Source organism: Molossus molossus, unplaced genomic scaffold, assembly GCF_014108415.1.
Source record: "Molossus molossus isolate mMolMol1 unplaced genomic scaffold, mMolMol1.p scaffold_m16_p_2, whole genome shotgun sequence".
NCBI classification, from domain to species: domain Eukaryota; kingdom Metazoa; phylum Chordata; class Mammalia; order Chiroptera; family Molossidae; genus Molossus; species Molossus molossus.
In genome coordinates, this window is record NW_023425355.1 from 67,850,738 (window position 1) to 67,877,450 (window position 26,713).

At 37.9% G+C, this 26,713-nt stretch overlaps 1 protein-coding gene across 1 annotated transcript in view; it reads right to left on the reverse strand.

Annotated features, from left to right (window-relative positions):
• GPC3 (glypican 3) overlaps window positions 1–26,713 on the reverse strand; it is an 827,003-nt gene that overhangs the window by 130,881 nt on the left and 669,409 nt on the right. The window lies entirely within an intron of this gene.

Consider the following 26,713-nt stretch of genomic DNA (forward strand, 5'->3'; position numbering starts at 1 on the left):
CTTCTCTCATTGATGCTATCAGGACACCTGTGAGGCAGTGGGAAAGGTACTATTAACCTCATTTTATAAATAAGGAAATTGGAGCTGAGAGAAGTGAGGCAACATGTCCATTTTTAGCCTGAAGACTGTTTAATAGTAACTACTGTGAAGTTGTTAGGATTTGCAAATGGGCCAGGGAGGAGGGCTTATATACTGTGGCAGTAACTTGGAAAGGGCATGGCCCTGAGATAAACACAGTGGTGCTCAAGAAATGCTTGGTAGTTGAAAGAATGAGTGAAGCAATAGGTTAGCAAAATAAATAAGAATTTTTATTCACTGATTTTGGATTTCTCTCAATCTCTATCTCTTCAAACCTGGTCAGACACGTCATTACTGTTGCTCTGGTATGGTAATAGCTGATTCCTGCCTGGGAGCTCTGGTATACTGAGGCTAGACAGCTGGACAGATGTTTGGACAGACTGAGTGACTGACTGACTGCATTCAGTTTATTAAGACTACCCTGAGAGGCAGGTCCCATAATCTACCACCTCCGCTGATAAAGTGAGGTTAAGTCAAAGGGGAAGGCAGAAAATAGATCTTTTAAAGCAAATTAACCAAGTAACCCAAAAGGATGTGGCCAACCCACACAGAGTGGCTAAATGATGTTACTGAGGCTGCCTAATGAGCCTCTTCCAATCCAAATGAGTACTCTGTTTGTTAGATTAGTTGGCCTGAGTACGTTAGTTGTGAGCTCTGTAATGTCCCCCTTTAGGGTCTCCAGCCTTGCTAGATTAAATCTCAGTTTAATGGGCCATAAGTCCCACAAAGTACAGTTCCAATTATAAGGCTGGAGTCAAGGCTGGCCTAGCCTCATGAAGCTGGTCAAGTCCTTCTACTTAGTCAGGTGTGGCAGGAAAATGCAAACACAGCAAGGTACCCTTTCAGGACACCAAGTCCAGTTTCTCTCTGAAGGTATCTGACCCTGGTTACCACCAATGCTGAAGATAAATGACTTTTTGTCCCTGTGTCAGTTTTAATCATTGTGAAAAGCCACAAGGACAAATTATAACATTTTCTGGAAGAAACATGTACTTCGAAGACATCTGTAAAGCACCAAAGCACTGCTCAGTTTCCAAAGGCATAACCTCATTTTCATGAGGGCTACTAACAAAAGGCAATGGTTCCAGGGTAAAAGTATACCTAGATATTACATATTTCCTCACAGAACTGAGGTTACACAGGCATGATATGAGTATTTAGAATTGTCCTAGTGTATAAATTTGATTCACGTGTGATATCTAACCAAATAGACATCTTGTGGTTATACTCTTGGGAAATGAGAATTCTTCCCTCTAAAAATAACCTCTGTGTATGAACCACAGCAGTCATGTTGTCAAGCATAGGGCCTGAAGAATCAACCTCAATGACTGGAGGATGATGGTGTACTATTCTTCAATAAGTCTTCTAGCCTAGCAAGGGTTAATGAAATGCCTCCAGTTTCCCTGTCAAAGCTTCCTTTCTTTGAAGTCTAGGTCTAGATCAGAATTTATAATTAGGTTTTCAGTGAAAACAGATTTCCTTCTCTGGTATACTATTTTAAAAATATGAATCTTTAAATATGTTTCAGATAACTAAGGCTAAAATGTATTATTCTGAGGTAAAATAAATGACCAAGGGCATCTAGTATAAATAAAACAGTTGGGACTTGATGAAAAACTAGATTCTGAGATTCTAGTTGTTATTTCCTATGAGATAAGAGAGCTTCAAATGTTTCCTGTTCCAAGTATTAGGCTATGTAATCCTAAGGGGAAAATGGGCCTCCACAGGAAACACGAAATATGACTTAAATTATTATAATAATCATATCTAATCATGTACTTTTTCTAATTATTATTATTATATTTTTACTGTTGAGAGTATTACAGATGTTCTTCCCTTTTCCCCCATTGACCCCCTCCTCCCTACTCCCATTCCTCTCCTGCCTTCCCCACATTATTGTCTGTGTCCATCAGTTATGCATATATGCATACAACTTCTTTGGTTTATCTTTTCCCACCCCACCTCCCTCTGAAGTTTGTCGCTCTGTTGCCTAATTCCATGTCTCTAGATCTATTTTGATTGACATCTTACTTTGTTCATTATATTCCATAAATAAGTGAAATCATGTGGTACTTGTCTTTCTCCGACTGGCTTATTTCGCTTAACATAATACTCTCCAGGTCCATCCACGTTGTCTCAAAGGATAAGAGATCTTTCTTTCTTACAGCTGCATATTACTCTATTGTGTAAATGTACAACTTTTCCATGCACTCATCTATTAATGAAAACTAGGGCTGTTTCAAGATCTTAGCTATTGTCAATAGCACTGCTATGAACATAGGGGTGAAAATATTCTTCCTGACTTGTGTTTCAGACTGCTTAGGATATATTTCAAGAAGTGGGATCACTGAGTCAAATAGCAGCTCCTAATTTAATTTTTTGAGGAAACACAATACTGTTTTCCATAGTGGCTGCACCAGTCTGCATTCCCACCAGCAGTGTACTAGAGTCCCCTTTTCTCCACACCCTCGCCAACACTTGTTGTTTGATGATTTGTTGATGGTGGTCATTCTGACAGATGTGAGGTGATACCTCATAGTCATTTCTTTTATTAAATTATTTATTTTTGTTACAGATGTTTCTCCTTTTTCCCCCACTGATCCCCCACTTCCTCTCCTTCCCCGTCCTGCCCCCTGCTTTGTTGTCCATGTCCATTGTTCATGCATATAAGTTCTGTGGTTTATCTCTCCCCCACCACCCCCTCCCCTGGGGATTGTCAGTCTGTACCCCACTTCCATGTCTCTGAGACTACCCCATTCCTCAGACTGTTATGTTCATTATATTCCACAAATAAGTGAGATGATATGATATTTGTCTTTCTCTGTTTGGCTTGTTTCGCTTAGGAAAATACGTTCCAGGTCTCTCCATGTCATCTCAAAGGATAAGAGATCTTTCTTTCTTACAGCTGCATAGTACAGTGATACCTCGGTTCTCGAACGCCTTGACTTTCGACCAAATCGGTATTCGACCAGGAGATTCGAGAAACTTTTGTCTTGGAATCCGAACAAATATTTGGAACTCGAACTTCCGAGATGAGCCGAGTTGAGCCGAATGGTGTTCATTCGGCCCAGCGCGCCTTGCTTGCGTCATCAGTGTGAGTGCAGAGAGAGAGTCACGCTTTGTGGAGAGAGTCACGCTTTGTGGAGAGAGTCACGCTTTACACTGAATTTAACCCTTAGACATACTGTACACTTTTATTTCTTGTTGAGACTTATGTTTTTTCTACATATTATATACAAATTAGGCCAGTAAATAGGCATTTTCTGGGGCTTGGAACGAATTAATCCAGTTTCCATTATTTCCTATTGGGTTTCATTGCTTCGGTTCTCGAACAATTTGGTTCTCGACCGTCCTCCTGGAACGAATTATGTTCGAGAACCGAGGTATCACTGGTACTTCATTGTGTATATGTACCACAGCATTTGTATCCACTCGTCTACTGATGGACACTAGGGCTATTTCCAGATCTTAGCTATTGTAAATAGTGCTGCTACGAACATGGGGGTACATATATTTTCTGATTGGTGTTTCAGGCTTCTTAGGGTATATTCCTAGAAGTGGGATCACTGGGTCAAATGGCAGTTCAATTTTTAATTTTTTGAGGTAACACCATATTGTTTTCCATAGTGGCTGCACCAGTCTGCATTCCCACCAGCAGTGTACTAGAGTCCCCTTTTCTCCACACCCTCGTCAACACTTGTTGTTTGATGATTTGTTGATGGCGGCCACTCTGACAGGTGTGAGGTGATATCTCATTGTTGGTTTCATTTGCATCTCTCTGATGATTAGTGATGTTCAACCTTTCTTCATATGTCTCTTAGCTATTTGCATGTCCTGTTTGGAGAGGTGTCTATGTAGTTCCTCTGCTCATTTTTTAATTGGGTTCTTTGTCTTCCATTTGTTGAGTTGTATGAGCACTCTATATATATTGGAAATTAACCCCTTATCTGATATATCATTGGCAATTATGCTCTCCCATACAGTGGGTTGCCTTTCCATTTTGATGACTGTATCTTTTGCTGTGGAGATTCTTTTGAGTTTGATGTAGTCCCATGTGTTCATTTTCTTTGTTTCTGTTGCCTTAGGTGATGTATCAGTGAAAATTCTGCTGCATATGATGTCTGAAATTTTGTTGCCTACATTTTCTTCTATGATTTTTATGGATTAAGGATTCACATTTAAGTCTTTAATCCATTTTGAGTTTATTCTTGTGTATGGTGTAAGAAGATGGTCTAGTTTCATTTTTTTGCATGAAGCTGCCCAATTTTCCCAACAACATTTATTAAAGAGGCTGTCTTTACTCCACTGTATGCTCTTGCCACCTTTGTCAAATTTTAATTGAGCATATTGCCTTATGTCCATTTCTAGGTTCTCTGTTCTGTTCCACTGGTCTATATGACTGTTCTTGTGCCAGTATCAGGTTGTTTTGATTATAGTGGCTTTGTAGTATAACCTTAAATCTGGTAATGTGATCCCTGCAACTTTGTCCTTCTTTTTCAAGATTGCTGTGGCCATTCGAGGTCTTTTTCAGTTCCATATGAACTTTTGAAGTATTTTTTATAGTTCTGTGAAGTATTTCTTTGGTATTTTGATGCAGATTGCATTGAATCTATTGATTGCTTTGGGTAATATGGACATTTTAATAATGTTAATTCTTCCAATCCATGAACAAAGTTATCTGCTTCCACTTTTTTATATCTTCCTCTATTTCTTTTTTTAATGACCTGTGGTTTTCTGCAAATAGGTTGTTTATTTCTTTGGTTAAGTTTATTCCTAGGTACCTTAATTTTTTTGCTGAAATGGTAAATGGGATTTTTTTTTTTTTTTAGTTTCTCTTTGGTGTATAAGAATGCCATCAATTTCTTGAAGTTAATTACCTCATAGTCATTTTAATTTGCATCTCTCTGATGGTTAGTGACGTTGAGCATTTTTTTCATATGCCTCTTGGCCATTTGTATGTCCTGTTTTGAGAAATGTTTATTCAGGTCCTCTGCCCAGTTTTAATTGGATTATTTGTCTTCCTTTTGTTGAGCTATATGAATACTTTATGTATTTTAGATATTAACCCTTTATCCAATATCTTTGGCAAATATGTTCTCCCAAAGAGTGGGTAGCCTTTTTATTTTGATGCTGATTTATTCTGCAGTGCTGAAGCTTTTTAATTTGATGTTTTCCCATTTATTACTTTTTCCTTTGCTTCTCTTGCCCTAGGTGATGAATTGGTGAAAATTCTGCTAGGTGTGTTGTCTAAGATTTTGCTGCCTACCTTTTCTTCTAGGTTTTTTATGGTTTCATGACTTACATTTAAATTTTATCCATTTTCAGTTCATTCTTGTGTATGGTGTAAGTTGGAGGTTTAGTTTTACTTTTTTTTGTATGTACCTGTCCAATTCTCCCAACACCATTCATTGAAGAGACTGTCTTTTCTCCGTTGTATGCTTTTGTCTCTGTTGTTAAATTTTAATTGTGCATAACATCCTGGGTCACTTTCTGGGTTCTCTGTTCTGTTCCATTGATGTATATGCCTGTTCTTGTGCCAATACCAGACTGTTATGATTACGATGGCTTTGTAGTATAACTTGATATCTCATATTGTGATCCCTCCAACTTTGTTCTTCTCTTTCAAGATTCCTGTGACTATTTGGGGTCTTTTTGGTTCCATATATACATTTGGAGTATTTATTCTATATCTTTGAAATATGCTGTTGGTTGTTTAATAGGGATTGCATTGAATTTATAGATTGCTCTGGGTAGTATGGACATTTTAATGTTGATTCTTCAAATCCATGAACAAAGTGTATGCTTCCACTTTTTTATATCTTCCTCTACCTCTTTTTATCAATGTTCTATAGTTTTCTGGGAATAGATCTTTTACCTCCTTGTTTAATTTTATTCCCAGGTACCTTACTTTTTTTTGTTGCAATGGTAAATGGGATTGCTTTTTTAGTTTCCCTTTCTGAGTGTTTATTTTTGGCGTATAAGAATGCCATTGATTTCTCGATGTTAATTTTGCATCCTGCTACTTTGCCAAATTCATTTATTAAATCTAGTATATTTTTGTAGAAGTCTTTAGGGTTTTCTATGTACAATATCATGTCATCTGCAAATACTGACAGTTTCACTTCTTCCTTTCCAATTTGGATGCCGTTTAATTTTTCTTCTTGTCTGATAACTGCGGCTATGACTTCTAGTACTATATTGAGGAAGAGTGGCAAAAGTGGACATCCCTGTCTTGTTCCTGTTCTTAAAGAAAATGCTTGTAATTTTTGGCCATTGAGTATGATGTTGGCTGTAGCTTTTTCATATATGGCAGTTATTATGTTGAGATATGATCCCTCTTTTCCCATATTGCTGAGAGATTTTATCACAAATAGGTGCTGGATTTTGTGAAATGCTTTTTGAGCATCTACTAACATGACCCTATGAATTTTATCTTTCATTTTGTTTATGTGGTTTATCACATTTATTAATTAGTGAATACTGTACCAGCCTTGCAACCCTGAGATGAATCTCACTTGGTCATGGTGAATAATTTCTTTAATGCATTGCTAATATTTTGTTAAGGAGTTTTGCATCTATGTTCATCAGGCATATTGGCCTGTAGTTTTCTTTCTTTGTAGTGTCTTTATCTGGTTTTGGAATTAGGATTATGCTGGCCTCATAAACGAGTTTAGAAATCTTCCTTCCGCTTGGATTTTTTGGAATAGTTTGAGAAGAACAGTTGTTACTTCTTCTTTAAGTGCTCCATAAAACTCCTCTCTGAAGTTGTCCAGACCCGAACTTTTGCTTGCTGTGAGTTTATTGATTACAGCTTCAATTTCCTTAGTTGTTATTAGTCTGTTCAAGTTTTCTGACTCTTCCCGGTTCAGTTTTGGGAGATTGTGTCATTCTAGTTGTTTCTTCATTTTGCCTAGATTGTCCAATTTGTTGGCATGTAATTGTTCATCGTATTTTCTTACAATCCTTTGTATTTCTGTGGTGACAGTTTTACTTCACTTCTTTCATTTCTGATTTTATTTATCCGGTTCTCTCTCTTTGCTTCTTGGCGAGTCTGGCCAAAGGTTGATCACTCTTGTTTATATTTTCAAGCAACCAGCTTTTGGTTTCATTTATCTTCTGTATTGTCTTTTTGGTCTCTATGTCATTTATTTCTGCTCTGATCTTTATTATTTCTTTCTTCTACTTGCTCTAGGTTTTTCTTTTTGCTCTCTTTCTAAGTCTTCAAGTTGTAGGGTTAGATAATTTATCAGAAATTTTTCTTGCTTCTTGAGGTAGCCCTGTAATGCTATGAACTTCCCTCTCAGGAATGCATTGGCTGTGTCCCATAGATTTTGTGTTGTATGTTCATTTTCATTAGTTTCCAGTAAGTTTTTATTCCCTTCTTGATCTCATTGGTAACCCATTCTCTTTGTTTAATAACATGTTATCAGCCTCCATTGTGTTTGAATGCATTTGAGTTGTTTTATTGTAATTTATTTCTTGTTTCATGCCATTGTGATTCAAGAACACACTTCATATGATTTCAATTTTCTTGAACTTATAGAGACTTAGTTTGTGTCTTAACATATGGTCTATCTTTGAGAATGACCCATGTGTACATGAGAAGAATGTATATTCTGCAGCTTTGGGGTGAAATGTTCTGTAAATGTCAATTAAATCTATCTGATCTAGTGTGTCATTTAGGGTCCTTGTTTCCTTGTTAATTTTTTGTCTAGAAGATCCAATGGTGTCAGTGGGTTGTTAAAATCCCGTTATGATTGTATTGCTATTGATCTCTCCCTTGAAGTCCTCCAGAAGTTTTGTGATATACTTTTGTGTTCTTATATTGGATTCATATGTTTATCAGGGTTTTATCTCTTGTTGTATCGATCACTTTAATATTATAAAATGACCTTTGTCTCTTAGTATGTCCTCATTTTGAAATAGATTTTTCCAGATATGTGTATTGGTAACCCGTTTATTTTTTTTATTTCCATTTGCATGGAAAAATTTTTTCTATCCCTTCACTTTTATCTTATGTGAATCTTTTGTTTTGAGGTGGGTCTCTGGTAGACAGCGTATATCATGTTTTCTTATCCATTCAGCTATCCTATGTCTTTTGCTTGGAGCATTTAAGCCATTAACATTTAAGGTTATTATTGATAGATACTTATTTGCTGCCATTTTAATTCTTTATACCCGTGTTCCTCTCTCTGTATTTCTTCTTCTTCTTACAACAGTCCCTTTAGCATTTCCTTCAGAGCTGTTTTGGTGGTAGTAAACTCTTTTAGCCTTTTTTTTTTTCTTTTTGTCTGTGAAGCTCTTTATTTGACCTTCTATTTTGAATGATAGCCTTGCTGGATAGAGTAGTCTTGAATTCAGTCCCTTGTTTTTCATTATTTTGTATACTTCAAGCCACTCCCTTGTAGTTAATTTTCTGACTCTCTTGCTGCCTTTGAAATTCTTTCTTTGTCTTTAACATTTTCCATTTTATTTATGATGTGTCTAGGTGTGGGTCTGTTTGGGTTCATCTTGTTTGGGACTCTCTTTGTTTCCTGGACTTGTGTGACTTTTTCTTTCACCAGATTAGGGAAGTTTTCTATCACTTCTTCAATCAGGTTCTCTATTCCTTTCTCTGATTCTTCTTATGGTACTCCTATGATGTGAATGTTGTTACATTTCATATTGTCCCAAAGCTCCCTTAACTTTCCCTCTGCTTTTTAATTTATTTTTCCATTTGCTGCTCTAATGGGTGTTTTTTCAAACGATTTTATTGATTTTTTTTTAGGGAGAGAGAGAGAGCTAGAAACATCAATATGAAAGATTAATATTGATCAGCTGCCTCCTGCACACCCCCTACTGGGGATTAAGCCTGCAATCTAGGCATATGCCCTGACTGGGAACTGAACTGGGATCTCTCAGTTCATGGGACGATGCTCAATCCACTGAGCCACATTGGCAGGCTGGGTGTTTTTTATACCTTGTTTCTAACTTGCTGATTTGGTCTTCAGTTTCTCCTAATTTGGTATTGAATCCTTTCAAGGTATTTTTTATTTCTGCTATGTTATTCTTCATTTTCACTTGACTTTTGTTCATAGCTTCTACCTCCTTTTTCATGCCTATATTGTTTTCACTGAGTTCTTTATAATTCTTATTGAGTTGCTTGTAATTCTCACTAAGTTGTTTGAGTACCTTTACAACCATTACTTTTAATTCTTTATCTGATAAATTGCTAGCCTCCATTACATTTAGTTCCCTTTCTGGCAATTCCTCATTTTCTTTCATTTGGGGGGTTCTTTCTTTTACCATTTTATTGATCTGGTGTTCTGGGGCCAGGTGGGGCAGGCCAGGTCATGGGAGCAGGTCATGCATCCAGAGGTGTGGTTCTGGCTGGGGTAGGTCATGCTCCCCGGATCTGGGATCTGGTGTAGTGGTCTGGGGGCACTAGCAGCTCTAATCTGTGGCAGTGTGCCTGGTGGCTCTTTGCACAGTAGAGCCAGTAGGACAGTTATTTTCTGCTGCTGGCATGTCCCCTGGGGGTGGGGTACTCCTCTGCTGCTTGTGGGTCTGCAGAGGCACTGGACTCCTCTGTTGCTGGTGGGACCCATGGGGACTGTGGGCTATCTGCTACTGGCTGTTCCCGTGGTGTCAGCAGGCCCCTCAGATGTGTGGTCTTCAGCAGGTTACTCTTCTTCAACAGAACTGCAGATCCAATTGTGTCCTCTTTATAACCAATGCAGGACCCAAGTTCTATCACTGGAAGATGAAAGCCAGTTGGGATTCATTTCCTCTTCTACATGGTCAAGGTTGTGGCCAATCACAACTATGTAGATCAGGGTAAACATCACTACTGGCTGTAGGATCAGTGACTATCTTGGATCCTAGACTCCAGAGTCCAGTTCCAAATGTCCTCTCCACTTCCTATTCCAATACATGATGAATAGGTTCTCTCTAACCACATACTTTATTTATTTATTTATTTTATTCCTCACCCGAGAACATTTTTCTACCTACTATCAGATAGAGTGGGAGGGAGGGATAGAGACAGAGAGAAACATCAATATGATAGAGCCACATCAACTGGTTGCCTCCAGTATGACCCGACCAGGGCCAAGGATGAACAACTGAGGTACAAGCCCTTGACAGGAATCCAACTCATGCCTCGTTGGTCCATGGGTCGATGCTCTAAGTGCTGAGCCAAACTGGCCAGGGCTCTATCCACGTACTTTAAAAAGTTGAAATAGACTTCCCATCAAGATGGTGGCATAGAGAAATGCAGTACTCGCTTCCTCCCACAACCACATCAAAATCACAACTAAACTACAGAACAACCATCCTTCAGAACCACCTGAAATCGAGCTGAATGGAAGTCCTATAACTACAAAATTAAAGAAGAAGCCATACTGAGACTGGTAGGAGGGATGGAGGCACGGACAGTCTGGTCCCACACGCACATGCGAAGATAAAAATAAGGAGTGATACCTCAGCTGGGAAGGTCCTCCCTGAACAGTGAGGGGTCCCATCCCACACCAGTTGCTCAGCTTAGTGTTCCAGTGCCAGGAAGAAAAGTCACCATAAGTTCCGGCTATAAAAACCAGTGGGAACTAAGCCTGAGGGAAGCTGAGGCTGCTGGAGCCCCAGGCAGTTCCTCTTAAAGGGCTCATACTTGGACTTGCACCCTCCAGGCTCCAGCATGGAGGGGAGGAAGCTTGAAAGGCACCAGAGACATACAAGAAAGAACTGAATTGTTTCGCATCTGGGCAAGGGCTGGAGAGGCAGCTTTCTCCTGGACAGACGTGCTGGTGGAAGCCGTTGTTACTTTGATGAGCCCAACCCCCAAAAGGCCAGCAGATGGCCACCATATCTGTGACTCTCGCAACCAGGCTCATACTGTTTGCCCTACCCTGGTGATTCCCTGAAGCCCTGCCCCACCACCTTTTAGGCCTACCCAAACTGTTTTAAGCGGCTTTACCACAGGATTTGCCTTCTTTGTTTATTACTTCAGATTTTCCTAAATTCTGTCAAACAAGCAGCACATGGCCATAGCAATCCCCATACCTCTCATTAAGTGATCCCACACCTGGTACTAGAAGCAGCCACCCTTGGTTCAGAGCTTGGCTTTGCCTGTGCATCTCCAAGCCCAGCACAATAAGCAGCCATCAGCAGATCGCTTTATAGCTTATGCCGGGTGGCCCAGTGTAGAACGCAGGCAGTGGCTGACCTTGCCCCAGAACCATCACACCTAGTGGACAACTTCAGAACAAACTGAAGCACCACCACCCAACCACCTCCACAGGTGACACACTCAAGCAATGGACTCAGTGGGTACCAGAGCCCTGCTGAAGTAAGTCTTGCTCTGTGGGGTGGGCCCCTGCACAGCTGATCATCCAAGGTAGTCAGAGGTTGGTGGTTAATGGGCACAGCTAGTCCTTGCAGCTGATTAGCCTGAGTAAAACCCTCCCGTTGAATTGCCAACAGCAATCTTCAATCACAGCAGAAGGGTGTAAAGTCTATACAAGGGGTGCACCTCGAGTGCCCAGCTGGGTGACCAGGGAGGCTGTGCCACTGGATCCTGCAGGACACCTACTAAAACAGGCCACCCTAGGAAGCCTAGGAGATATAGCAACTCTATCTAATACATAGAAAGAAACACAGGGAGGCAGCCAAAATGAGGAGACAAAGAAACATGTCCCAAATGAAAAAAACAGAACAAAACTCCAGGAAAAGAACTAAACGAAATGGAGATAAGCAATCTAACAGATGTAGAGTTCAAAACACTGTTTATAAGGAATTTAGTGAGAATTTCAAGGAACTTAGTGAGGACCTTAAAAGCATAATAAACGACTAGTCAGAAATTAAGGATGCACTAACTAAAATAAATAATAATTTACAGGGAATCAATAGTAGAGTAAGTAAAGCCAAGAAGCAAACCATCGATTTGGAATATAAGAAAGTAAAAACAAACAAACAAACAAACAAAAATACACCCAATCAGAACAACAAAAAGAAAAAAGAATCCAAAAAAATGAGGATAGTATAAGGAGCCTGTGGGACAACTTCAAGTGTACCAACATTCACATCATGGTAGTGCCAGAGGGAGAAGAGAAAGGGCAAGGAATTGAAAATCTGTTTGAAGAAATAATGACAAAAAACTTCCCAAACTTGATGAAGGAAACAGATATACAAGTCCAGGAAGCACATAGAGTTCCAAACCCCAAAGAGGTCCACACCAAGACACATTATCATCAAAATGCAAAATGTTCAAGACAAAGAAACTCTTAAAAGCAGCAAGAGAAAAGCAGTTAGGTACCTACAACAGAGCTACCATAAGGTTGTCAGCCAATTTCTCAAAAGAAACTTTGCAAGCCAGAAGGGAGTGGCAATAAATATTTAAAGTGATGATAAGCAAGGACCTACAACCAAGAATACTCTATCCTGAAAAGCTATCATTTAGAATCAATGGCCATATAAAGAGTGTCCCTGACAAGCAAAAGCTAAAGGAGTTTATCACCCCCAAACCAGTATTATATGAAATGTTGACAGGTCTTCTTGAAGAAGAAGATAAAAAAATATGAACAATAAAATGGCAATAAATACGTATCTATCAACAATTGAATCTACAAACAAAATAAGCAAGCAGAACAGAAATAGACTCATAGATACAGACAACTTTTTGTTGGTTGCCAGAGGGGAGGGATGTTGGGGGGATGGGCAAAAAAGGTGAAGGGATTAAGAAGTACTAATTGGTTGTTAGACTGATGAACCTCAAAGGGAAAGGGGGAGGGAGGAAGAGATAAACCAAAGAATTTATATGAATATATGCATAACCAATAGACACAAAACAGTGTGGGGAAGGCAGGAGGGGTGTGGGAGTGGGGAGGAGGGGGTCAAGGGGGGGGAGGAGGGATATCTGTAATATATTCAATAATAAATATAAGTGAAGAAATAAAAATAGAATGTATTGAGCAAAAAATAAATAAATAAAAGGTTGAAATAGAAGAAGCAAAAGAATGGTGCTCTTGTATACTTTTTAGCCTCACTCCTTGAGTAAAGATTAACTTAAGAAATGCTTGGGTAACTCTTTTATTTATTTATTTTTATTATTTTTAATTTATCTTTATTGTGGAAAGTATTACAGATATACCCCCTCTTTATCCTCATTGTTGGGTAACTCTTTTAAATATAAAAAATTGGGATGTGCCCTAAAAATAGTGCTTTGTTTGGTAAATACAGCATTAAAGATGCTAGAACAATTAGCTCTTTGTGAACCTACCATGTACAAGTTTTGTAGCACTTTGGTCACAGAAGACAACTAGAGCACTAGAATTTGATGAGGAGCACTGATGCCCTAATTATATGCTGCAGCTACCAAATGTTTAAGTACTTCCTTATTGTTGTATAGTTTTCCGTTCTGAAGCCTGAATGGTTTGAATGGAGTGGTCAAACAGTGGATGAAAGAATGTTAGATGGCACTACTGGTATTCTGTAATAGCAAAGGAATTCAATTCCTGCCTTTGGGTAACCATTTAGGACACTGAAGAAAAATCACTGAAAAACCATAGTTCAACTGAAGCTTGGCCATTAACACTTAGAATATATTCATTACCTTGTTGGAATTCCATATTTGGTCAAATGGTTTTTTAACATAATTCACAGTCATTTTACATTTAGTTATTGCTATTGGTAATCATTTTTCCAATTTTAGCCTTGTCAATTCAGTTTAGAAATTCTAGTTGCAGAATTGTTTGCTAGCTTGGTGTAAACTTACAAAATAATTTCTATTTAGCATTTGGCTAAACTATCCTTCACACTCTCCTTTCACCCCTTAACTAAAATACTCACTAATTTAGTATTTCTATATACTTGCCATTTGGTAGCATATCTTAGATTAATTTTAGTTCTCTGAAATAAGCATAACGTTGGAGCCTAGTATAGATATAATTATTTCCATTCTCGTGTGGGTCTCTATCATTATTGCTTCTTATTCTTGAATTCCAAACTTCATTAAGTATTTTTCCTATTGGCACTTCCTAGGAATCCATTCTTCAGACAAGCCACTTGTTTTTCCTGAGAAGCTTATTTGAATTTAACCACAAGGTGTGGAAAGAACACATGTAACCAAGTCCAGTTAATCTGTACTCAGTGTTGGGCAGAGCTTGATTCCATGCTATTTTGGTGAGGTATACGTTGGTAGAGATCATGGTGAAATATTTTTTGTGTTGGCTCTCTTTGGTGGATGGGGTGTGCTCATTTTGTTTGATCCTAGGACTGAAGTGCTTGACTGGTTGTCTTACCTGAACTCCTTTCCTATCTCACAAACCTATTTGGTGATGACACAGTGTTAGGAATAGGAGAATATAAGTGTGTGAGGAGAAAAAAAATACAGCTTATTAACAGGCTTCAGCCAACACACATTTATAGTTCTACCTTTCTTTGTTTCTCTTTACTGAGCTCACTAGGTAAGAATGTCTTGACCAGTTCTAACATGGGCTTCTCCACTATCCTCTGAGATTCTGTTTAGACATATGTTCAATGAACATTTTTGTTATATAAATGTGTTTCCCTCCCTGACAATATTTAAGCCCTTTTGATATACCAGGTAATATACATACATTCTGAACATTCTATTTGTTCAACATACTTCTGGATACAGCTTATGGTAATTTTCATCTTTGAAGAAATCAATGTGCATGTCCTAAGTAGGCACATCAGGGAAGATGACTGGGAAGCAGAGAAATTCCCAGAAGATGGTATCTAATATGAGATATGAAGATATTAAATGTATTGAGCATCCACAAGTACTCAGCATCATATTCAACATATTACTAAAGGAAATAGGTTATGGATTTGGAGTGGCGAGTTAGAAAGAACCTGAGAGATAATATGATCCAATCCATTCATTTTACAAATGAGGACAGCAAGCCCATACAGACAAAAATAGAACTTTTCAACTACCTAATCAGGAGTAGACGACATGAGCTAACTTTCTGTCTAATCCTTGGAGATATCACAAGAGAACCCATTGAGGGCAGTTAAGATAAGAGAGGCAAAGAGACTTGAGACTTGCAAAAATGCTTTTAGGTCTAGGAGGAGGGCAATAAGGCTCTTTGGATGCTTATCCAGACCTGGTCAAATAACAGGTTAGGAATAAGACAACATGGCCCCTGGGAGCATGTTGCAGCCAACTTCCAGGCTGGCAAGGGTAATTGATAGTAACAGAACATGGAACCTGCCCTCAAGAAATATATAGTCCACAAGGAGTTCCTTTCTCAATGGTACAGAAAAAGAATGGAATGAAACCTTCCAAAGTCCTCATCTCATCCACTACTGATCAGTTGGATAAATCAACCTGCCAAAGTAAAGGTTCTTCCTTATTGTACCTCAGTCATTTCTTCCAGTTGAAAACTTCTTAGAGAGGTTAAATTATACTTAAATCCCTGCATTTGCATTCAGTTAAAAATTATTCCCTTTTGCTTCTTACTCTCTGTAGTTATAAGTATTTAAGCAATTGATCAGTTTTATTAAAACAAATAGGTTACCAAGTTACGGTGGTTTTTAATTAAATTGACACTTCAAATAGGTTACTGTCCCAAAGATTAAATTTGGTGGACTGGTTATAATTTATACATCTTTCAAATAGTAACTATATTTAAGTACTACCATGACATTTCAAATAGTTGACATCTTATGTTTTCATGTTTCCAGAAAAAGGTAGGAACATATACAGTACAATAATCTTTGAGGTTGTATGCAGTGATTCTAAAAGTTTGAACTAAATTTCAGTATGACCATCTGTGAGTTGACAGTGCAGAGACCTTCTGTTATAAACGTACTACCCACAACATCAGGAACAGAGTGCCCCACAAATTCACGCACTTAGGTACTTACACTTACGCAGACACCTCAACTAATGGAAAAAATATATATAACTGGAGATTCCAAAATGGCAGAGGAGTGAATGGAAGACACAGACCGTCTCCCAGGACAAAACTAGAATTACAACTAAAACACAGACAAATCGATGGGAAAAAAGCAACAGAAAAGTAGTTTGCGAGGACCATATAATGAGGGACACTGACTCCATCCTGGATGATTGTGAAGACGCAAGACCGGGCCTGGGGGCCCACGGTCCGCAGCATGGCAGCGACCTCACCTGTGAGCAGAGCCTTCAGGTTAAACTCCCAAGCAGCTCCACAGGGCAGAGCAGGGACAGAGGCTAAAATAGCCACAGCCACTCACCTTGGGCTCTGGCAGAAGGAGGGAGGACTGGACTGTAACTGTGTGGGAACAATTGGAATATGGAGGGCACTCAAAGCTTTTGCTGAGTTGCAGCCACGCAGGACTGTGGCCATATTACTCCTTCCCAGGGCACTGGGGAGAAGCAGCAGCCCCTCCCTCAGAGATTCAACCCTACCTTGTGGACCACTGAAATGCAAATTCAGGCTTGCTAACAACCAGCATCTTCCCCACCCTTCGGGAAATCCCCTTACACTGATCAGCTAGGGAGTTTTTCAATCAACTAACAACCCAAAACTCTTCAAGTAACCTGCACTGCTAGCCTCCAGGCAAAAAGCTACAGGATAACAGTACCATTCCTGGGCTAGCAACTCTAACCAGGAAAGTAAGACTTGACAGTGGTGTTTAATGTGGGTCCTCCTTCATTCATCTAAACCCAGGAGAGGGAGCCACAAACAGTAGAACACCAATACCCACAAGGAAAACTTGGCAGGCTCCAAAGCCCACTGTGATAGCCAAAATGGTGAAACACAGAAACAAAAGCCAAATGAAAGAACAAGAGACCTCCACTGAAGATAAGATCAATGTGGAGCAGTTAGGCAAGTTAACAGACTAGAATTCAGAGCCATGATCTTGAGGAAGCTCAACAGCATGAGCAAGGACATAGAGATGCTGAAAATAAAGCAACTGAGAATTAAAAACCACCAAGAAGAGATCAAGAGTAACATATCAGAAATAAAGAAAACTTTGGAAGGTCTAAAGAGCAGACTAGAGGAAGCTGAGAACTAGATCAGTGAATTTGAAGACAGGGTGGAAAAATATCAACCAATCAGAAAACCAAAAGGAAAAAACGATTAAAAAACAGGAAGACAGCTTAAGAGAACTGTGGGACAACTGGAAACGTAATAATATTCACATCATAGGAGTCCCCAAAGAAGAAGAAAATGAGCAAGGGATAGAGAATATATTCAAAGAAATAGTGACAGAAAACTTCCCTAATTTGGTGAAGAAAGAAGGCATTCAAGTGCAAGAAGCACAGAGAGTCGCAAGTAAGAGGAACCCAAACAGGCCCACACCAAGACACATAGTAATTAAAATGCCAAAAATTAAAGACAAACAGAGAATCCTAAAGGCAGCAAGAGATAAGCAACAGGTTACCTACAAAGGAAACCCCATAAGGCTCTCAGTTGACTTCTTACAAAAAACACTACAGGCCAGAAGGGAATGGCATGAAGTAATCAAGGTCATGAAAAACAAGGATCTGAATCCAAGACTACTCTACCCAGCCATACTGTCATTCAAAATAGAAGGTCAAATAAAGAGCTTCCCAGACAAAAAAAGGCTAAGGGAATACATTAGGACCAAAGCAGCACTCCAAGAAATGTTAAAAGGACTGATGTAATTAGTAGAAGAAATAGAAAGAAAAATGTAACCACAGTAAACAAAAATGGCAATAAATAAGTACATATCAACAATCACCTTAAATGTAAATGGACTGAATGCTCCCATAAAAAGACACAGAGTAGCTGATTGGATAAGAAAGCATGGCTCATCTATATGTTGTTTACAAGAGACCCACCTCACAACAAAAGACTCACATAAGTTAAAAGTGAGGGATGGAAAAAAAAATCGTCCAAGCAAAGGGAAAGGAAAAAAGGCTGGGGAAGCAATATTCATACCTGATAAAATAGATTTCAAAATGAAGGCCATAACTAGAGACAAAGAAGGCCACTACATAATATTGAAAGGATCTATCCAACAGGAAAATATAACCTTGATAAACATATATGCACCCAATATAGGAGCACCAAAATACATTATAAATCTGGAGGACTTCAAAGGAGAAATAGACAGTAATACAATCATAGCAGGGGACTGCAACACCTCATTCATACCACTGGATAGATCCTCTAGACAAAAAATTAGCAAGGAAACAGAGACTCGAAATGAAGCACTAGACCTAATGGATTTAACAGATATCTACAGAGTATTACATCCCAAATCTATAGAATTCACATTCTTCTCATGTCCACATCCGACATTCTCAAAGATAGACCACATGATAGGACACAAACTAAATCTCTACAAGTTCAAGAAGATTGAAATCATATCAAGCATCTTCTCAGATCACAATGGCATGAAACTAGAAATCAACTGCAACAAGAACATGCAAAGACATTTCAACACATGGAGGATAAATAGCATGTTATTAAACAATGAAGCGGTTACCGAGGAAATCAAGGAAGGAATTAAAAACTTCCTGGAAACCAATAAAAATGAACATACAACAACACAAAATCTGTGGGATGCAGCAAAAGCAGTTCTGAGAGGGAGGTTCATAGCACTACAGGCCTACCTCCAGAAACAAGAAAACGTTCTAATTGACTGTCTAACCTCACAACTTAAAGAATTAGAAAGCAAACAAAAAGAAAACCCCAGAGCAAGTAGAAGGAAGGAAATAGTAAAGATCAGAGCAGAAATAAATGACATAGAGACCAAAAAAAAAAAAAAAAAAATTCAAAGAATCAATGAAACAAGGAGCTGGTTTTTTGAAAAGATAAACAACATCGATGGACCCTTAGGTAGACTCATCAAGAAAAAAAGAGAGAAAACCCAAATGCACAAAATCAGAAATGAAAGAGAAAAAGTAACAACTGACACCACAGAAATACAAAAGATTGTTAACAGCTACTATGAACAATTACATGGCAACAAATTCGACAATCTAAGTGAAATTGACAAATTCCTATAAACACACAGTCTCTCAAAACTGGATTGGGAAGAGATAGAAAACTTGAACAGACCAATAACAACTAAGGAAATTGAAGAGGTAATCAAGACTCTCCCAACAAACAAAAGCCCAGGCCCAGATGGCTTAACGATGGAGTTTTACCGAACAGTCAAAAAAGAACTAAAACCAATTCTCCTCAAACTATTTCTAAAAATTCAAAAAGAAGAAACACTTCCAAACTCGTTTTATGAGGCCAGCATAATTCTAATTCCAAAATCAGAGAAAGACACTACAAAGAAAGAAAACTGCAGGCCAATATCCCTGATGAACATACATGCCAAAATCCTGAACAAAATAACTAGCAAATTGGATCCAGCAATACATCAAGAAAATTATTCACCATTACCAAGTGGGATTCATCCCAGGGATGCAAGGCTGGTACAATATTTGCAAATCAATAAATGTCTTATACCACATAAAGAAAACGAAGAATGAAAACAACATAATCATATCAATAGATGTCGGAAAATTCTTTGATAAAATCCAGCATCCATTTCTGATAAAAATGCTCAGCAATATGGGAATAGAGGGATCATATCTCGACATAATAAAGGCCATATATGAAAGACCTACAGCTAACATCATACTCAATGGGCAGAAACTAAAAACATTTCCCTTAAGAACAGGAACAAGACAGGGATGTCCACTTTCACCACTCTTATTTAACATTGTACTGGAAGTCTTAGCCACAGCCATCAGACATGAAGAAAAAATAAAAGGGATCCAAATTGGAAAGGAGGAAGTGAAATAGTCATTATTTGCAGATGACATGATATTATACATAGAAAACCCTAAAGACTCCATCAAAAATCTACTAGACTTAATAAATGAATTTGGCAAAGTAGCAGGACACAAAATTAACGTCAAGAAACCGACGGCATTCTTATACACCAATGATGAACACACAGAAAGAGAAACCGAAAAAAACAATCCCATTTACCATCGTGGCAAAAAATTAAGATACCTAGGAATAAACTGAACCACAGAAATAAAGGACCTATTTGCAGAAAACTACAGGGCATTGAAAAAAAAAAATACAGGAAGATATAAAAAAGTGGAAGCACATACCTTGTTCATGGATTGGAAGAATTAACATCATTAAAACGTCCATACTACCCAAAGCAATCTACAGATTCAATGCAATCCCCATCAAAATACCAACGACATATTTCACAGAACTAGAACAAATACTTCAAAAATTCATATGGAACCAAAAAAAAAAAAAAAAACCCAAATAGCCACAGCAATTTTGAAAAAGAAAGACAAGGTAGGTGGGATCAAAATACCAGATTTCAGGTTATACTACAAAGCGACTTAATCAAAACAGCCTGGTACTGGCACAAGAACAGGCATATAGACCAGTGGAACAGAATACAGAACCCAGAAATGGACCCAATATGCTCAAGTAACATTTGACAAAGGTGACAAGAGCATACAGCGGAGTACAAACAGCCTCTTTAATAAATGGTGTTGGGAAAATTGGACAGCTACATGCAAAAAAATGAAACTAGACCATCAACTTACACCATACACAAAAATAAAGTCAAAATGGATAAAAGACTGAAATGTGATCCATGAATCCATAAAAATTCTAGAAGAAAATGTCAGCAACAAAATTTCAAACATTAATTGCAATAAAATTTCCGACATTATATGCATCAGACGTTCACAGATACATCACCTAAGGCAATAGAAACAAAGCAGAAAATGAACACATGGGACTACATCAAATTGAAATGCTTCTGCACAGCAAAAGATACAGTCATCAAAATGGAAAGGCAAACCACTGTATGGGAGAGCATAATTGCCAATAACATATCAGTAAGGGGTTAATTTCAAATATATATAGAGTACTCATACAACTCAACAAAAGGAAGACAAAGAACCCAATTAAAAAATGGGCAGAGGAGCTGAATAGACACTTCTCCAAACAGGACATCCAAATGGCCAAGAGACATATGAAGTAATGCTCAACATCACTAATCATCAGAGAGATGTAAATTAAAACAACAATGAGATATCACCTCACACCTGTCAGAGTGGCCGCCATCAACAAATCATCAAACAAGTGTTGGCGAAGGTGTGGAGAAAAGGGGACTCTAGTGCACTGCTGTTGAGAATGCAGACTGATGCAGCCACTATGGAAAACAATATGGTGTTACCTCAAAAAATTAAAAATTGAACTGCCATTTGACCCAGTGATCCCATTTCTAGGAATATAGCCTAAGAAGCCTGAAACTCCAATCAGAAAGAATATATGTACCCCCATGTTCATAGCAGCACTATTTACAATAGCTAAGATCTGGAAACAGCCCAAGTGGCCATCAGTGGACGAATGGATAAAAAAGCAGTGGTACATATACACAATGGAGTACTATGCAGCTGTAAGAAAGAAAGATCTCTTATTCTTTGAGATGATATGGAGGTACCTGGAAAGTATTATCCTAAGTGAAACAAGCCGAGCAGAAAAAGACAAATACCATATGATCTCACTTATATATGGAATATAATGAATATAACAGTCTGAGGAATAGGGTAGACCCAGAAACACAGAAGTAGGGTACAGACTGACAACCCTCAGAAGAGGGGGTGGTGGGGGGTGGGAAGAGATAAAGCACAGAACGTATATGCATGTATGCATAACCAATGGACGTGGACAACACCACCAGGGATGGGGCGAGGGGGATGGGGAGGAGGGTCCCAATGGGGTAAAAAAAGGATAAACATCTGTAACAAAAATAAAATTAAAAAATTAAAAATGAAATAATATAAAAATAAAACATATAAATTTAATACTGGGGAAAAAAAAGAAAGAAAATATATAACTGACTTAATACATAATATAAAATACAGAGGGCCACATGGGCTTGTAGATGGCTGCTTAAATTTGGTTAACCATGTTCTACTCCTTTTCAAAATATGTCCCTGATCCACCCTACCCCATCTTGACTTCTGTTTCTTTTTTCTTTTTTATCTTAATCCTTACTCAAGGACATTTTTCCATTTTTTTTTTGTTCAGATAGAGTGGGAGGGAGAGAGAGGAAGAGAGAGAGAGAAAGAAACATCGACGTAAAAGGGATACCTCAAATGGCTGGCACTCACAGGCCGGGGACAAACTGCAACCAGGCCGGGGACAAACTGCAACCGAGGTACGCTTCCTTATCGGGATCTGAACTCGGGTCTCTCTGGAATGCAGGCTGACGCTCTAACCGCTGAGCAAAACCGGCCAGCGCCTGTCTTATGTTTCTTATTGTAGGTATACCAGCCAGAAATAAGATTGATTTCCATCAACTCTACCGGGAAAATAGTTCCTTCACTTTAATATAAGACAATATCATCTTTATACAGGCCAAATCTGTACATTTAGAAACATTACTTTGCTTTTAGAGAAGAACACACATTCACTGCATTATTTTCTGAAATTTGACTTTCTAGTTTTATGTTAAACAATTATGAAGCTTATTATTTCTAGCAGTTCTGTATTGACAGTCAGACAATTAGAAAATCATGAAAGCAATGAGAAGCAACTCATCACATATAAATGATACTCAATAAGATCAACAGCTGAGTTCTCATCAGAAACCAAGAAGCCCAGAAGATAGCGGTATAATATATTCAAAACACTAAAAGATAAAAACTGTCAACCAAGAATTCTATATTTGGCAAATCTCTTCTTCTAAAAATTAAGGTGAAATTAAGATATTCCCAGATAAATAAAAGCTGAGGAAGTCTGTCACTATTAGACATGCTCTATGAGAAATGCTGAAAGGAGTCCTTTATGTGGTAATTCAAGGACACTAGACAGTAACTCAAAGCCATAGAAAGAAATGAAATACACCAGTATAGGTAATTATTATAATTGTACTTTTGCTTAGTAAATATTTTCTTTGAATGGTTTTAAAGGACAAGTGCATAAGGCAATAATTAGAAATATATGTGGATGAGTTTATAATGAATAAAAAGGTAAACTGTATGCCAATAACAGTACAAAGGTGGGGAGAGGGAACAAAGCTACATAGTAGGAAAGTTGTATATATTACTGAAAATAAGTTGATATTGATGCAAACTAGATTTTTATGAATTAAGATGTCAATTATAATCCATAGGGCAACCACTAAGAAAATAACTTTAAAAACATCATAAAATAAATGACCAGAAAATTAAGTAATAAACTAGCAAATAACTGTTTAATGTGAAAAGGGAGGTAATGGAGAAAAAGAGGGGAAAAAAGAGACATACAACATATAAAAAACAAACAACGAAATGCAGATGTAAATTTTATCATATCAGCAATGAAAGTAAGTGTAAATTTATTGAACTCTTCATTCGAAAAGCAGAGATCTAATAATTGATTGAAAGTAAAAAGATGGGAAAAAAATAAACCATGTAAACAATAAGTAACAAAGAGCTAAAGTGGCTATACTAATATCAGACACACTATATTTTAAGACAAAAATTAGTAATATAGAAAATGAAGATAATTTTAATGATTAAGCATTAACACACCAATAATTTACAATTATAAATGTATATACACCTAACAACAGAGCTTGAAAAGACATGAAGCAAAATCTGACTGAATTGAAAGTAAAAATAAGCAATTTAAAAGTACTAACTGTAGATTTCAATACCCCATTTTCAATAATTGATAAAACAATGAGTCAGAAGATTAACAGGAAATAAAAGACTAAAATAACACTGTGAACTAATTGGTGCTTGGGAAACTAAATATCCACATGCAAAATAATGATTTTATTTATTTATTTTTTAATATATTTTTATTGATTTTTTTTTTAGATAGAGAAAGGGAGAAGGGGAGAGAGATAGAAACATCCAGGAGAGAGAACATCAATTGGCTGCACACCCTATACTGGGAATCCAGCCCACAACCTGGCATGTGCCCTGACTAAGAATCGAACCAGCAACCTCTTTTGCATGGGACGATGCTCAGTCCACTGAGTCACACCAGCCAGGCACAAAATAATAATTTTTGAACCCCTACCTTACACCATATTAAAAAATTGACTCAAAGCAGACCAAAGGCAAAAATGTAAAATCTGTAACTATAAAAACTTTGGAGGCAGAGGGGTAAATCTTTGTAAATTTGAGTGAGGCAAAAACATAAGTGACAAAAAAATAATAATAATAAATTGGACTTCATCAAAATGAAAAACAGCCCAGATGATGTGGCTCAGTGGATTGGGCATCGCCCCATGGACTGAGAGGTCCGGGTTCTATTCCTGGTCAGGGCACATGCCAAGGTTGCATGCTCAATCCCCAGTAGGAGGTGTGCAGGAGGTAGCTAATCTATGTTTCTCTCTCACATTGATGTTTCTATTTCTATCCCTTCCTCTCTTTCTAAAAAATCAATAAGAACCTTTAAAAAACAAAACATTTTGCATAAAAAAAAGTAAAATGTCGACCCACAGACAAAATTTTTTCAAACTGCATATCTCATAAGGGTCCTCTATCTAGAATATCTAAAGAACTCTTTTTTTTTTAAATCCTCACCCGAGGATATTTTTCTATTTATCTTCAGATACAGTGGGAGGGAGGGAGAGGGAGAAAAAGGGAGAGAGAGAGAGACATCAACGTGAGAGGGACTTCGACTGGTTGCCTCCTGCATGACCTCAACCAGGGCCAGGGGCAACTGCAACCAATGTATGTGCCCTTGGTTGGAATTGAACCCGAGACTCCTTGGTCCAAGGGCTGATGCTCTACCACTGAGCCAAACCAGCCAGGGCCAGAATATCTAAAGAACTCTTATAAGCCCGGCCGGTTTGGCTCAGCAGTTAGAGTGTTGGCCCATGGACCAATGAGTCACGGGTTCAATTCCAGCCAAGGGCACGTACCTCAGTTGCAGTTCATCCCCGGCCCTGGTTCAGGTCATGCGGGAGACAACCAGTCGATGTGTCCCTCTCACATTGATGTTTCTTTCTCTCTCCCTCTCCCTCTCTCTTGTTCTCTCTCCCCCCATTCCACTCTACCTGAAGAAAAATGGAAAAGTATCCTCTGGTGAGGATTAAAGAAAATTAAATGAAGAACTCATAAATAAAAAATGAAGAGTCAACTTAATTTAAAAAAATTCACAAAGGAGCCGAATAAATATTTATCCACAAAAGATATAGAAATGGCCAGTGAATAAGATGCTCAACATCATGAGTCATTAGTGAAATACAAATCAAAAGCACAAGAAGATATCAATTCATACAATAAGATGGCTATAAAAATAAACATGAGAATTACCAGAAAATAACAAATATTAGAGATAATATGGAAAAAGTGGAATTCTCATACATTACTGGTAGGAATGTAGCATGATTCAGCCATTGCGGAAATAGTTTTGTGTGTCTTCAATAAGATAAATTATTACATATACCTTAATAAAATTATGTACTCAATATACATATAAAAGTACAAACATAACACATACAATGTGATACAGTAATTTTACTCCTAGGTATATACCCAAAATAATTAAAATCGAGGACTCAGATACTTGTTCATCAATGTTCATAGAAGCATTATTTACAATAGCCAAATGTAGAAACAACCCAAATGACCATCAATGTAAGAATGAATAAACAAAATGTAGTATATACACACAATGGAGTATTATTCAGCCATAAAAGGTATGAAGTTCTGATGCATGTTTCAACATAGATGAACTTTGAGAAAATAATGTTATGTGAAAGAATCCAGTCACAAAGTACCACATATTATACGATGCCATTTTAATAAAATATTCAGAATAGGCAAATCCATAGAAACAGAGAAATTAGTGATTGCCAGAGGCTGGGTGGTAGAGGAATGAGAAATGACTGCTAATGGGTATGTGATTTCTTTTGGGGGTGATGAAAATGTCTGAAATTAGATAGTGATGATGGTTATACAACTGGGTCAATATATGAATAACTACTAAATTATATATTTTCCTAGGGTGAATTTTATGGTATGTATATTTTATCTCAGTAAAAAGAGAAAAAAATGGAACCAATCAATTAGAAAGAATTTCCAACTCCAAACTTCCTATTGTTGTTTGATATTAAAGAAGTCATTGAAAAATATCTACTTTTTCAAGATATGACATGGTATTCCCTCCTGTAAAATATATTTTCTTGGAATAATTTTAAAGAAGAACCTTTATTTTATTTTTCTATTTAAACTTGCCTGAAACCCTGGCCGGTTTGGCTCAGCGGTTAGAGCGTCAGCCTACGGTCCACAGAGACCCGGGTTCAGTTCCCGCTAAGGGCATGTACCTTGGCTGCAGTTTGTCCCCGGCCCTGGTTGGGTCGTGTGGGTGGCGGCCACTCGATGTGTCCCTTTCACATCGATGTTTCTCTCTCTTCCTCTCTCTCCTTCCCGTTCTATCTGAGTAAAAAAATGGAAAAATGTCCTCGCGTGAGGATAAAAAAAATAAATAAATAAAAATAAATAAATAAACTTGCCTGAAAACCATTACGCCAGCACATCAGTTATCTTATTACACTGTCTCTGTGGTTTTAATCTTACATAATACTCTTTCACAGATTTGCTTTCAGTATTCATTCAGACCATGGAAAGTGAATCATGCAAGAAGGGCCATCAAGAAGAAGCAATGTAGCTAGTTCTGATGTGACAAGGACCTGT